Source organism: Schistocerca piceifrons, chromosome 5 (genome assembly GCF_021461385.2).
Source record: "Schistocerca piceifrons isolate TAMUIC-IGC-003096 chromosome 5, iqSchPice1.1, whole genome shotgun sequence".
NCBI classification, from domain to species: domain Eukaryota; kingdom Metazoa; phylum Arthropoda; class Insecta; order Orthoptera; family Acrididae; genus Schistocerca; species Schistocerca piceifrons.
Genome location: NC_060142.1, coordinates 315,950,628 through 315,965,355, shown reverse-complemented (window position 1 = coordinate 315,965,355; position 14,728 = coordinate 315,950,628).

Below are 14,728 nucleotides of genomic sequence, written 5' to 3'. Positions count from 1 at the left end.
TACTAATTACTTGCTTTTGCACAATAAACACTTCTCGCGAAAGTGAGTACTTATCCCCGAATACTACCTCATAGAACCAGTGAATCAAAACATGCAAATTAAGTTTACTTTCTGATTGATTTGTATGTCACAAAAGTTAGCAATTCTTCTTATTGCAAAAGAAGCTGAATCTAACGTTTTAGCGCATCTGTCATATGGTTTCCCTAATTTAAGTCTTCATTAATATGTACACCAAAGAACTTAGAACTTTCTTCCTTTATACTACGTTATACTTCTACATTTATAGTGGTTGGGATATTTTTGACAGTAGAAAAGTAGATGAACTGTGTCTTTTCAAAACAAGTCCATTTGTACGAAACAAATTAAGTACTTTGCAAAAACATCGTTTACCATGTGAATCCTTCTTTGATCAGCTTGAGGATAATACTTGTATAATCAGCACATAGGACCAATATTACCTCCTCATTAATTTAAGGTAGTACATCTTTAACATAAAACACAGTATTAGACACATGATCGAGCACAGCGGAACGCCCTTTTTGCTTCTCCCCATTAGTATAATACGACGCCCCTATTTATATTCCTAAAACATCCTAGTGTAACTTCCTGCATCATATTTCTTAAATCGGAACTAATCCGGGTATATGCTGAACCATATATTCCACAAAAACTTATCTTCCTTATAGGATATAATGACTGACATAGTCAGATGGCTTTGATAAATTGCAGATGATCCAGCTGATGATGTTTTAACATTTAAAATTTGTATTACTTGTTAAGGGTAGATACAGCCTCCTCTGTAGAGTAGGCGGTTGGAAATGAAAACTGTGGTTAGCGAATTATCTTAATTTCCTGTCCAGCATATTGAGCATCTTGGTATAGGTTCCGCCAGTGTTAGTATTGGTTCTGAATACAGTGTCAGCAGCAGTTGGTCATTTCTTTTTATATTAACAACCGCGATCGGTTTCAGACCCCGATATCATTATTCATGCTACTTCATCGCGTACAACTCTCTTCATGTACAAATAACTACTACAGCGTACACTCTTTTGAATCTGCTTACCGTATTTATCTCTTGCTCTCCCTCTAAAACTTTTAATCCCTCCCCTCCCCCCCTACCACACTTACCTCCAGTACTAAATTAATGATCCTTTGATGTCTTAGAACGTGTCGTATGAACTGGTCCCTTCTTTTAGTGAAGTTGTGCCACAAACTTTTTTCTTTCCGATTCTATGCACTACCTCCTCTTTAGTTACAAGATTTACCCATCTAATCATCAGCATTCTTCTGCAACACCTCATTTCAGAAGCTTCTTTTCTATTTCTGTCTGAATTGCTTTTTGTCCATGTTTTACTCCCATACAAGGCTACATTCCAGACAAATACTTTCAGAAAATTCTTCCTAACACTTAAATCTATACTCAATGTTAACAAATTTCTCTTCTTCAGAAATGTCTTTCCTTCCATTGCCAGTCTATATGTTATATCCTCTCTCGTTCTACTATAATTAGTTATTTTACTGCCCCAGTATTATATCTCATCTAATACTTCTAGTATCTTGTTTCCTGATCTAATTTCCTCAGCATCACCTGATTTAATTCGGCTACATTCCATCCCTCAATTCGTTTTTTCCCTTCCGAGTTCTTTGCTATTTCTGGCAGAATCTCAGTATCGTCGGTAAACGTCAACGTTTTTATTTCTTCTCCCTGAACTTTAACCAGCTTTCCAAATTTCTCCTTGGTTTCCTTTATTGCTAGCTCAATGTACAGATATAATAACATCAGGGGTAAGCTACAACCCTGTCTCACTTCTTACTCAACCACTGCTTCCCTTTCAAGCACCTATGCTTATAACTGTCGTCTGGTTTTTGTAAAAGCTGTAAACAGCCTTTCGCTCACTGCATTTTGCCTTGCTACCCACAGAATTTCAAAGAGCGTATTCCATTCGGCACTATCGAAAGCTTTCCATCAGTCTATGTATACAATAAATGCAGGTTTTCCATTACTTAACCATCTTCTAAGAAGTCGTAGGGTCAGTATTGACTCACGTGTTCCTAAATTTCTCCGGAATCCAAACTTATCTTCTCCGAGGTCGGCTTCCATCAGTTTTTCCATTCTTCTGTAAAGAATTCGTGACAGTATCTTGCAGCCAAGACTCCCTAAAATGGCAGTTCAGTGGTATTCACACATGTCAGCACCTGCCTTCTTTGGGAACGGAGTTATTACATTCTTGCTGAAGACTAAGGTTATTTCGAATGTCTCATACATCTTGCACACCAGGTGGAATAATTTTAACACGGCTGACTCTCCCAAAGCTATCCGTACTTCTGACGAAATGCCGTCTACTCCAGGGCCTCGTTTCTGATTACGTATTTCGGTGCTCCGTCAAATTCTTCTCGCAGTTTCATACCTCCAATCCCATTTTCATCTATGACCTCTTCCCTTTTTATAAAACTGCCTTTGACTTCACTTAGCCTGTATAGCCCTCTATATTCTCAATCTATTTTTCATTTTTCCCTTCTGTACCACTGGATGGGTCCTGCCTCGGGCATGGATGTGTGTGATGTCCTTAGGTTAGTTAGGTTTAAGTAGTTCTAAGTCTAGGGAACTTATTACCTCAGATGTTAAGTCCCATAGTGCTTACCTCCCCATTGCACCCGCCTCAGATTTAACTACAAGTTGTCACAGTGGATAGGGCTTAAAAAACTGAACACAAATCGAGAAAACAGGGAGAAGTTGTGTGGAACTATGAAAAAAATAAGCAAAATATACAAACTGAGTAGTCCATGAGCAAGATAGGCAATATCACGGATACCGTGAGGTTAGGAGCGCCGTGGTTCCGTGGTTAGCGTGAGCAGCTGCGGAATAAGAGGTCCTTGAGTCAAGTCTTCCCTCGAGTGAAAAGTTTAATTTTTTATTTCCAGACAGTTAGTACCTATCCGTCCGTCCGATTCGATCACTTTTGTGGGAGTGATCATCACATCCACAAGAAAACCTAAATCGGGCAAGTTAGAACAATCTTTTTACCCATTTGCCAAGTGTACAAGTTAGGTGGGCTGACAACATATTCCTGTCATGTGACGCACATGCCGTCACCAGTGTCATATACAATATAGCAGACGTGTTTTCCTGTGGAGTAATCGGTTGACCTATGGCCTTGCGATCAAATGTTTTCGGTTCCCATTGGAGAGACACGTCCTTCCGTCTACAAATCGCACGGTTTTGCGGTGCGGTCGCAAAACACAGACACTAAACTTATTACACTGAACAGAGACGTCAATGAACGAACGGACAGATCATAAATTTGCGAAAATAAAGAAAGTAAACTTTTCACACGACGGAAGATTTGAACCAAGGACCTCTCGTTCCTCAGCTGCTCACGCTAAGCACGGGACCACGGCACTCCTGAGCTCGCATTCTCCTTGATGTTGCCTATCTTTCGCATGGACTACTCAGTTTGTATATTTTGCTTATTTTTTTCATCGTTCCACACAACTTCTTCCTGTTTTCTCGATTGATTCAAATGGTTCAAATGGCTCGGAGCACTATGGGACTTAACTGCGGAGGTCATCAGTCCCCTAGAACTTAGAACTACTTAAACCTAACTAACCTAAGGACATCACACACATCCATGCCCGAGGCAGGATCCGGACCTGCGACCGTAGCAGTCACGCGGTTCCGGACTGAGCGCCTAGAACCGCTCGGCTACCGCGGCCGGCTCTCTCGATTGATCTGTGTTCATTTTTTCAAGGCCTTTCCAATTTGCCAACTTATATCTAAATCTGAGGGGGTGCGACGGGGAGGTTCCCTTGTTAGAGCCATTTGAACCACTGGATGGCGTGGAGCAGGCGATGGGTACAATAAGCGCAAAGTGATAGGTTAACAATTTATGATCTAAGAACCTGTATCAGATTAAATTTTACTAATGAAGTCTAATTTAATATTCCTTGAGTATAAGCCATCAATTTTAAAATATTATTTATTACCTGTACACATTAAAAACAGGTTTGTCAAACAAAATGTTTTGTATTCTGTCCAGCAGTCAGTGGCCGAATGATTTACGTAAAAGAACTGTAGTGACGTAACAAGACTGTTACGCCACACGGTAGTAGCCAAAAGAAAGGCACGCTAGACTAATGCAGACGGGCGTGAAGTACTGGAACAGGATACGTAATTAATGTTAGGAAGAAAAGTACGGAACAGGATTAATACTTATCTTTAATATCATTGTGGTACATCGATCTTGACGATACACAGGAGACTTTAAGTTCAATCACTGTATGGCTAATGCGCCTTGCTAGTTCGTAGCCATTAACTTAGCTGATGGCTATTCTGTCTCTCGGCTAATGAGAGAGAAAGGCTTCGTACAACTGGGCTGTAGCTAGGTTCTCATACAACTGGGCGGTAGCTAGGTTCTCGTACAACTGGGCGGTAGCTTGGTTCTCGTACAACTGGGGTCGAGTCCACTCTCGTATCACGAGACCTGCCTTGGTGGTGGCGCTAGGTCTGCGATCACAGTGGCGACACGCGGGTCCGACATGTACTACATGGACCGCGGCCGATTTAAACTACCACCTAGCAAGTGTGGTGTCTGGCGGTGACACCACATTCCTCCCCCGCAAATCGGCGAACGGTCGTGTAATAAGGCTTCCGCCCGCCGTGGGGAGGACCACATGTTGACGTATGCGATGAGGTGGGGAGCCTAACAACAGGCGAGGCTGTGCCACCCGCACCCGGCCATCCGGTCCGAGGGGAGCTAGGAAACGCCTGCAAAACTAGTCCAGGGTGCACGTCAACATGCGGTGTATGCGCCCGTAAAGAGACAGGAGGTACTAAAGGGTCGACGTCCATGGCGTCGGGGTAGCCGACGCGCGATGACGTCATGTGGTCCGGAGCGGGCGGGCGTTCCATGGCGGAGGACAGCTGGTCACGGGAAGCGATCGGCGGCGCGTGACCCTGGGAGGCGCCCGGCGGCTGCAACGAAGCGTCGAATGCGGCCGGCGGCGGCGGCGGCTGCTGCTGCTGCTGCTGCTGCTGCTGCGGCGGCGGCGGCGCTTCGCCATGGGGCAAAATGGAAGGCATCGTCGGTAACACCTGGGGATGAGGCGAGCCAGTAGATGGGTCCCCAGGGCGCTGACCGGACGGCACCGTCGCTGAAAGCAGACGGGGAGCGGCAGAACCCGAGCGACGACAGAGGCGCAGCTGATTGAGATGCCGACGCACCTCACCAGAGGCCCCCAAAACCAAATACATCGCGCGGCCGAGGCAGCGAAGAATGCGCCCTGCGAGCCAACGCCGTGAACCTCGATAGTTGCGATAAAATACAACGTCGCCTGGAGCAAAAGCAGGAGTCTGCCGCTGCGCAGGAACCTGGTGCGGCGGATGCAGCAAAGACATCAAGGTGCGATGAGGACGACCGTGGAGCAACTCAGCCGGCGAGCGACCATCTCGGGGCTGAGAGCGATACGAAGACAAAAAGAGCAACAATGCGTCCTCCCGAGAATGCGACTCTTTCAATTTCAACATCTGTGACTTGAAAGTCCGGACCAATCGTTCAGCGGCACCGTTGGACTGAGGCGAAAACGGCGCGGATGTCAGATGTTGAATACCATTGGCCTGGCAGAAAGACTGGAATTCTGCGGACATGAATTGTGGGCCATTGTCGGAAACAATAGTCTGCGGAAGACCTTCAATGCAAAAGATAGCAGACAACGCTTGGATGGTGGCGGAGGACGTCGTGGAAGACATCCGGACAACAAAAGGAAAATTACTGAAGGCGTCGACCAGAACCAACCATCGAGCATTCCAGAATGGACCAGCAAAATCAATGTGCAAGCGTTGCCAAGGGGAAGTGGCTTTTGGCCACGCAAAGACTTTCCGCGGCGGTGCGGACTGTTGTTCGGCACACGCCGGGCACGAAGAACACATATTCGTAATCGCAGCATCGACTCCGAACCAAGTACAGTGCTGACGAGCAAGTTGTTTCGTTCGCACTATACCCCAATGTCCTTGGTGAAGAAGCCGTAAAACAGAGGATTGTAACGAACGTGGGACCACGACTCTGGACTGATCATTATCAGAACGCAACAACAAAACACCACGTCGAACAAAAAGTCTCTCCTTGTGAGCAAAAAATCGGCGAACCAACGGATCCTCGATCCGAGACTTTGACAAAGGCCATTGCGTAGCAACAAAACGTAAAACAGTAGCAAGGACAGGGTCAGCAGCTGTGGCTGTAGCGACACGACGAAAATCAATCGGAAACGATTCGACCACTTCATCGGTTTCCGAATCAATGAACATGCAAGCAAGTTCGGAAGAATCGAATGCTTTATCCTCAGCAACAGGCAAACGGGACAACGCATCGGCGTTTCCGTGCTTAGCAGTGGACCGATACAAGATATCGTAGCGGTACTGCGAGAGGAAAATAGACCAGCGAATGAATTTCTGCGCTGTACGTGGAGGTACAGGCTTGGTCGGATGAAAAAGCGATGTCAAAGGTTTGTGGTCTGTGATGATGGTAAAGTGACGACCATACAAGAAATCATGGAACTTAGTAACACCAAACACGAGAGCCAAAGCTTCTTTCTCTATCTGTGAATAATTTCTTTGCGCAGACGAGAGCAATTTGGACGCAAAGGCAATAGGGCGATCATGGGAGCCAACTTTGTGCGCAAGCACAGCACCGATCCCGAAATCCGAGGCATCTACCATCAACAAAAGGGGTTTCTGGGGATCGAATGGCGTAAGGCAAGTATTAGAAAGCAACGCCGATTTCAACTGGCGAAAGGCGCGTTCACATTCCGGCGTCCAGACGAACGGAACACCTTTACGGCGTAAGCGATGAAGCGGAGCTGAAATGAAAGAGGCATTGCGCACATTCGCTCACACCTTGTGATTCTACATTGTTCGATGTTCTTGCGACCTCCTGACGCAATGCGTGGGGAACATTGCGCGCTCGGAAAAATTTCGGTTGCGCGTGTCCTTCCAGTTCCAAATGTGCTTCATAGTTTTTAGCGCAACCTAAGCCCGGTGCAAAAATGTCTGCAAATTCGTCACACAGCCGAGAAACACTGTCTGTAGGCACAGTCTGATTCACTGATAGGACCTGATTTACAATAGACATGTTAAACAACTTAAATAAATCTAGACCAAACAAGTTCACTGCAGAAGAAGAACGAAGAACGTAAAATGACACAAGTTTTGTTTGTCCCTTGAATGTTGCAAGAAGGCTGCACTGTCCTAACACAGGAATTTTCTGTCCGGAATATGTAGTTAGCTTAACATTTGCGGAACGCAACGGAGGTTTGCCCAGTTGTTTGTACGTGTCGTGATTGAGCAATGAAACTGCAGCTCCGGTATCGAGCTGGAATGGTATCACTTTGCCTTCAAAGTCTAAGTCCACAAAAAGTTTATTGTTCTGCTGACGACAAGAGCGACTGTTTTGTGCAATTGGAACAGACACTGGTACAGAATCACTTGCTAATTGACGTGATTTCCGGCGACGTCGACGCACAGTTTTTGTGGGACGAACACAGTTACTGTTAGAGAAAGTGTCACTGGACGAAGTGGAATTAACGACATGAATGTCCATAGGCGAAGGTCCACGAGCCTGAGTGTCCTTGGTTCGATTCCGGCGCGAAGCAAAGGGCCTGGAATGATTGTGATTGTCTGATCTGAGCTTTTTCTGGCAAACACTTTGAACATGTCCTTTCTTATTGCAGAAAAAGCAAATAGCTTGGCGTGACGGGCAATGTTCACGCGAATGTCTAGTAGCACACCGCGGGCATGATTTCACTGCATTTGTGGGCTGGCGCGGCACACCTGGCTTAGCACGCGGCGGTCGCTGTGCGGACGGCCGCGAGGGCAGTTGACCGGGCCGCGTTGCGCGAGCGCGCCCGGCGGGCCGGTTAATGTTACACACAGCTGGCGAAGTTTCAAAAGATTCCTGAGCACAGTCCAGTGTGTCCTGTCTATCCAATATGTCTATCACTTGTTGAAGGGAGGGATTAACTAGTTTCAACATTTGCTCCCGTATGCGAACATCAGAAACGTTCTGTGCAATTGCATCACGCACCATTGTATCTGAATAAGAAAGACCACAGTCACATTCAAAGGCACAGTCCCTAGTCAGTCCTTGCAATGTTGCTACCCACTCCCTATTAGTTTGACCGGCCGTACGTTTTGTACGAAAAAACGTATACCGTTTTGCAACCACATTAACTGTTTCTTTGAAATAGGCATCTAATGCAGACAAAATTTCCTCGTATGACAAAGTTGCTACGTCGCGGCGGGGAAACAATTTCACTATCACACGGTATGTGGACACACCGACACAAGAAAGCAAAAACGGCTGCCGCTCATTACCTTGAATTCTGTAGGCAGCCATGTGAAAGGCGAACTGACGAGACCACTCTTGCCAGGTCTCATCGGCTGCCACGTATGGTCGAAAGGGAGGTGCAACAGCGTTCAGTGGCAGCGGTAGCGAAGAAGCGGCGGCGGCCGCATCGGTGTGCAGCGCACGTTGACCCTGGACGAGCTGTCCAAGGGCATCCAGTAACGCCTGCGTCTGCTGAGTCTGCAAGCGATAAAATTCGGACAGTACATCTGGAGAATGTGGCGAAGCCATGACACAAATAAATGTAAGCAATCAGAAATAAATGTAAGCAATCAGAAAAAGGTCCTTATCCCATCCTCGTCGCCAATCTGTAGTGACGTAACAAGACTGTTACGCCACACGGTAGTAGCCAAAAGAAAGGCACGCTAGACTAATGCAGACGGGCGTGAAGTACTGGAACAGGATACGTAATTAATGTTAGGAAGAAAAGTACGGAACAGGATTAATACTTATCTTTAATATCATTGTGGTACATCGATCTTGACGATACACAGGAGACTTTAAGTTCAATCACTGTATGGCTAATGCGCCTTGCTAGTTCGTAGCCATTAACTTAGCTGATGGCTATTCTGTCTCTCGGCTAATGAGAGAGAAAGGCTTCGTACAACTGGGCTGTAGCTAGGTTCTCATACAACTGGGCGGTAGCTAGGTTCTCGTACAACTGGGCGGTAGCTTGGTTCTCGTACAACTGGGGTCGAGTCCACTCTCGTATCACGAGACCTGCCTTGGTGGTGGCGCTAGGTCTGCGATCACAGTGGCGACACGCGGGTCCGACATGTACTACATGGACCGCGGCCGATTTAAACTACCACCTAGCAAGTGTGGTGTCTGGCGGTGACACCACAAGAACAATGCGTTCTGCTTAGTCCCTTAGTCGATATACAGTATGCTCCAGACAACAGCGTTGCCGCAGCTGTGTAGTACACAACTTAATTGCAATTTAGATGCCCGAATACGCTAATCTGCAAAGAAAACCGTAGTCGTGTCTTGCCATACAATCAGCCATTGGCTATAGTCCTGGCACTTGCCTAATATACACTTACAACAAAGTGGCCACAGTTTCAAAGTATTTTAAATAATTCCACAAAATCTTAATAACTACTGCCATCATAACCGTAAGTATCAACTCCGGCCACATTGCGACGTAAAGAAGTAGATAGTGTGATGTCACCGCCAGACACCACACTTGCTAGGTCGTAGCCTTTAAATCGGCCGCGGTCCGTTAGTATACGTCGGACCCGCGTGTCGCCACTATCAGTGATTGCAGACCGAGCGCCGCCACACGGCAAGTCTAGTCTAGAGAGACTCACTAGCACTCGCCCCCGTTGTACAGCCGACTTTGTTAGCGATGATTCACCGCCTGCATCCGCTCTCATTTGCAGAGACGACAGTTTAGCATAGCCTTCAGCTACGTCATTTGCTACGACCTAGCAAGGCGCCATATTCAGTTACTATGTATCCTGAACAGATAATATTGTGAATCATGTACCATCGAGAGCGACGTTCATCATCAATGGATTAAAGTTAAGTATGAAACTGATTACGTCCGCTTTCTGAATTATAATTCCTTGTCATGTTCCAGACCTCACGTCAGTATAGTTCTTCCCTCCTCACGCCAGCCTGCGTGAGCTAAAACGCGTGCATTTCGGCCTCCTCTAGTAACACGGTGTTGGCTCTTCAGCCAACACTACAGATAGCATACAATCTTAATCTTACACTATTCTAAAAGGACTTGCTAACATTTATAATTAAAGTAGCACATCGTCTTAGACATAGTAATGCTTGTAACAATCTCTTGAAATGCACAAAATATAGACTGAAGAGGCAAGGAAACTGATACACTTGCCTAATATCGTGTAGGGCCCCCGCGAGCACGCAAAAGTGCCCCAACACGACGTAACGTGGACTCGATTACTGTCTGAAGTAGTGCTAGAGGGAACTGACACCATTAATCCTGCAGGGCTGTCCATGAATCCGTAAGAGTACCAGATGGTAAAGAACTCTTATGAACAGCACGTTGCCAGGTATTCAAGATAAGCTCAATAATGTTCATGACTGGCGAGTCTGATGACCAGCGGTAGTGTTTAAACACAGATGAGTGTGCCTGGAGCCTCTCTGTAGCATTTTTCAACGTGTGGGGTGTCGTATTGTCCTGCTGGAAATTTCCAAGTCCGTCGGAATGCGGAATGGACATGAATGGATGCAGGTGATCAGGCACATACGTGTCATCTGCCACAGTCGTATCTAGACGTGCCAGGGGTCCTATATCGTTCCAGCTGCACACGCCCCATACCATTACAGAGGCTCCACCAGTTTCAACAGTCCCCTGCTGACACACTGGGTCATTCATGAGGTTGTCTCCATACCTGTACACGTCCATCCGCTTGATACAGTTTGAAACGAGACTCGTCCGACCAGGCAACATGTTTCCAGTCATCAGAAGGCGTAAAGCTTCGTGCAGTCATCAAGGGTAGACGAGTGAGCCTTCGGCTCTGGAAGCCCATATCGATGATGTTTCGTTGAATAGTTCTCACGCTAACATTTGTTGATGGCTCAGCGCTGAAATGCGCAGCAATATGCGGAAGAGTTGCGCTTCTGTCACGTTGAACAATTCTCTTCGGGCGTCATTCTTATAGGATCCTTTTCTGGCTACAGCGATGTCGGAGATTTGATGTTTTACCGGATTCCTGATATTCACGGTACGCTCTTGAAATGGTCGTACGGGAAAATCCCCACCTCATCGCTGCCTGGGAGATGCTGTGTCCCAGCGTTCGTGCACCGACTATAACACCACGTTCGAACTCACTTACATCTTGACAAGCTACCATTGTAGCAGCAGTAACCGATCTGAGAACTGCGCCAAACACTTGTTGTTTTGTATAGCCGTTGGCGACAGCAGTGCCGTATTCTGCCTTTTTGTATTATCTCTGTATCTGAATACGCGAGCCTATACCAGTTTCTGTGGCGCTTCAGTGTGTTAGGTGTACACTCAGCTCTCGCGCATGTACATGTATATATGCAGCAGCGGCAGACAATCTCACAAACGTGCCCAGAGTAAGTTGACACAACTGCAAGAACCATGCAAGGTACATTTAACGTGCACGGTTTTTTTTTCGCAGTTACAGAACACAACAGTTTCTGATAACCCACTCTTATAGCACCAAAATAGCACAGTTTATATTAATTCGAGCTGCATTAGTCAAGCATCGCTTCGCATACTGTACGCAAACATAGGATGGATTTTACTCTGCGTGAAACAGAAAACTAATGGAAGGTACGCTATCCTGCAGTGAAGTCTTTTAACAGAGTTTACGTACTTTTTCGACACAGTGCATCATTCATCTGAGTAGGCTCAGACCTTCACGCAGTCCCACAAGGATATCATTGATAATGTCCGTCTGCTTAGCTGGGTGATAACAGCTTGCCTCCCGTGCAAGCAGGCCTGGGTTCAATTCCCGGCAGGGTTGGAGATTTTCTCCACTCGTGGACTGGGTGTTGTGTTGTCATTATCATTTCGTCCTAATCTCCGGCGCGCAAGTCGTCCAACGTGGCGTTGACTGAAATAAGACTTGCACTTGGCGGCCGAACTTTCCTGGATGGGGCCTCCTGGCCAACGACGCCATACGCTCATTTCACTTTCTATCATTGATAGAGTCGCCATCGAACACAAATTAGTTTTATCGGTCAGTTCTATTACGTATTGAAGTGCTTTCCAACTTAGCGGTCAACACACCTGTAAATTGCTGGCATTTAGTTTTAATTTGTTGCTTGTCTTCCTTGCCCAGAAGGCTTAACGTCACGCGGTCTGATGCATCTTGCCACGGTTCGTTCGTAGGACTCCCCCCCCCCCCCCCCCCCCGTTGGAGGTTCGAGTCCTCCCTCCTCAAAGTTAAATTAAGTAGTGTGTAAACCTAGGGACTGATGACCTCAGCAGTTTGATCCCATAGGCACTTACCACCACAACCAAGGCTTAACGGATCACTACTACAATTAACTGAGCTATGAATTTGAGCTACTTGTTTACTATTATACCCACGTACTGTGTTCCGTCCATCCTCATGAGGAGAGAAAGACATTGCATTGTCTGATCCTAATGTACATAAGTTCAACAGACCTGATGTTATCCCTGCTTCAAGCTCCCATGTACAGGGTTATTACAAATGATTGAAGCGATTTCACAGCTCTACAATAACTTTATCATTTGAGATATTTTCACAATGCTTTGCACACACATACAAAAACTCAAAAAGTTTTTTTAGGCATTCACAAATTTTCGATATGTGCCCCTTTAGTGATTCGGCAGACATCAAGCCGATAATCAAGTTCCTCCCACACTCGGCGCAGCATGTCCCCATCAATGAGTTCAGAAGCATCGTTGATGCGAGCTCGCAGTTCTGGCACGTTTCTTGGTAGAGGAGGTTTAAACAGTGAATCTTTCACATAACCCTACAGAAAGAAATCGCATGGGGTTAAGTCGGGAGAGCGTGGAGGCCATGACATGAATTGCTGATCATGATCTCTACCACGACCGATCCATCGGTTTTCCAATCTCCTGTTTAAGAAATGCCGAACATCATGATGGAAGTGTGGTGGAACACCATCCTGTTGAAAGATGAAGTCGGCGCTGTCGGTCTCCAGTTGTGGCATGAGCCAATTTTCCAGCATGTCCAGATACACGTGTCCTGTAACGTTTTTTTCGCAGAAGAAAAAGGGGCTGTAAGCTTTAAACCATGAGATTGTACAAAACACGTTAACTTTTGCTGAATTGCGAATTTGCTGCACGAATGCGTGGGGATTCTCTACCACCCAGATTCGCACATTGTGTCTGTTCACTTCACCATTAAGGAAAAATGTTGCTTCATCACTGAAAACAAGTTTCGCTCTGAACGCATCCTCTTCCATGAGCTGTTGCAACCGTGCCGAAAATTCAAAGCGTTTGACTTTGTCATCGGGTGTCAGGGCTTGTAGCAATTGTAAACGGTAAGGCTTCTGCTTTAGCCTTTTCCGTAAGATTTTCCAAACCGTCGGCTGTGGTACGTTTAGCTCCCTGCTTGCTTTATTCGTCGACTTGCGCGGGCTACGCGTGAAACTTGCCCGCACGCTTTCAACCGTTTCTTCGCTCACTGCAGGCCGACCCGTTGATTTCCCTTTACAGAGGCATCCAGAAGCTTTAAACTGCGTATACCATCGCCGAATGGAGTTAGCAGTTGGTGGATCTTTGTTGAACTTCGTCCTGAAGTGTCGTTGCACTGTTATGACTGACTGATGTGAGTGCATTTCAAGCACGACATACGCTTTCTCGGCTGCTGTCGCCATTTTGTCTCACTGCGCTCTCGAGCGCTCTGGCGGCAGAAACCTGAAGTGCGGCTTCAGCCGAACAAAACTTTATGAGTATTTCTACGTATCTGTAGTGTGTCGTGACCATATGTCAATGAATGGAGCTACAGTGAATTTATGAAATCGCTTCAATCATTTGTAATAGCCCGGTATATGGACTCACTATGAGTTTAGCAAAACCCTGTTGTATCACGATATTGTAAGAAACCGTATATTTGTCATTTTCCTCTCTAATGTTAGACCATATACTTGGAGCCCGATTTTTACAGAACCATTGCTCATCAGTCACCATTACCGCAGTTCTGGAATCTAATAATGCCCAAATGGGCTCCTCATTGGATATATCTTTATACTGCTCTGCAGCTACAAATTGTATAAAATGCAATGTAATGATATTCCACGAGAACACCTATATATTGCAACCATTTCGAGTATTGCTCTTTTTCAAGTGACACCCACCCACCCACCAGCCAAACAAGAAGCAAAACAAGCCAAAGCTAAAGGGAAAGAAATAATGATAAATCAACAATAAAGCTGATAATTTATAAAATCAACCATGTTGAAACCCACACACACACACACACACACACACACACACACACACACACACATAACCCTGTGGACTTCAAAAGGAACTAACTCTCACGACCGTTACAGCGTGTATTTAAAGCAAACCTGATTTGCATCCCCATAGCGGTGCTGCTAGCGCCACTCTTATGCGGCTGGCGCAAAATTTAAGTAGATATCGTCTTTCATATGTAGAAACACGCCTAATAACTTTCGTTTATGTTGTACAACTTCTTCTTGGTGTTGCGATTTTTTTCTGAAGTATAATTTACAGAAGATAAGGAAATATGGATCAGCGTATCAAGCCGTCAAAAGCACACCTTACGTAAGGAGACTTGACGGATTTCATCAGGCTTCCCCCTTCATTCTGTAGTAACGACTGTAGTACGAACTTCGCACGCGCTTGGAACTGGAAAAATCACAGTCAT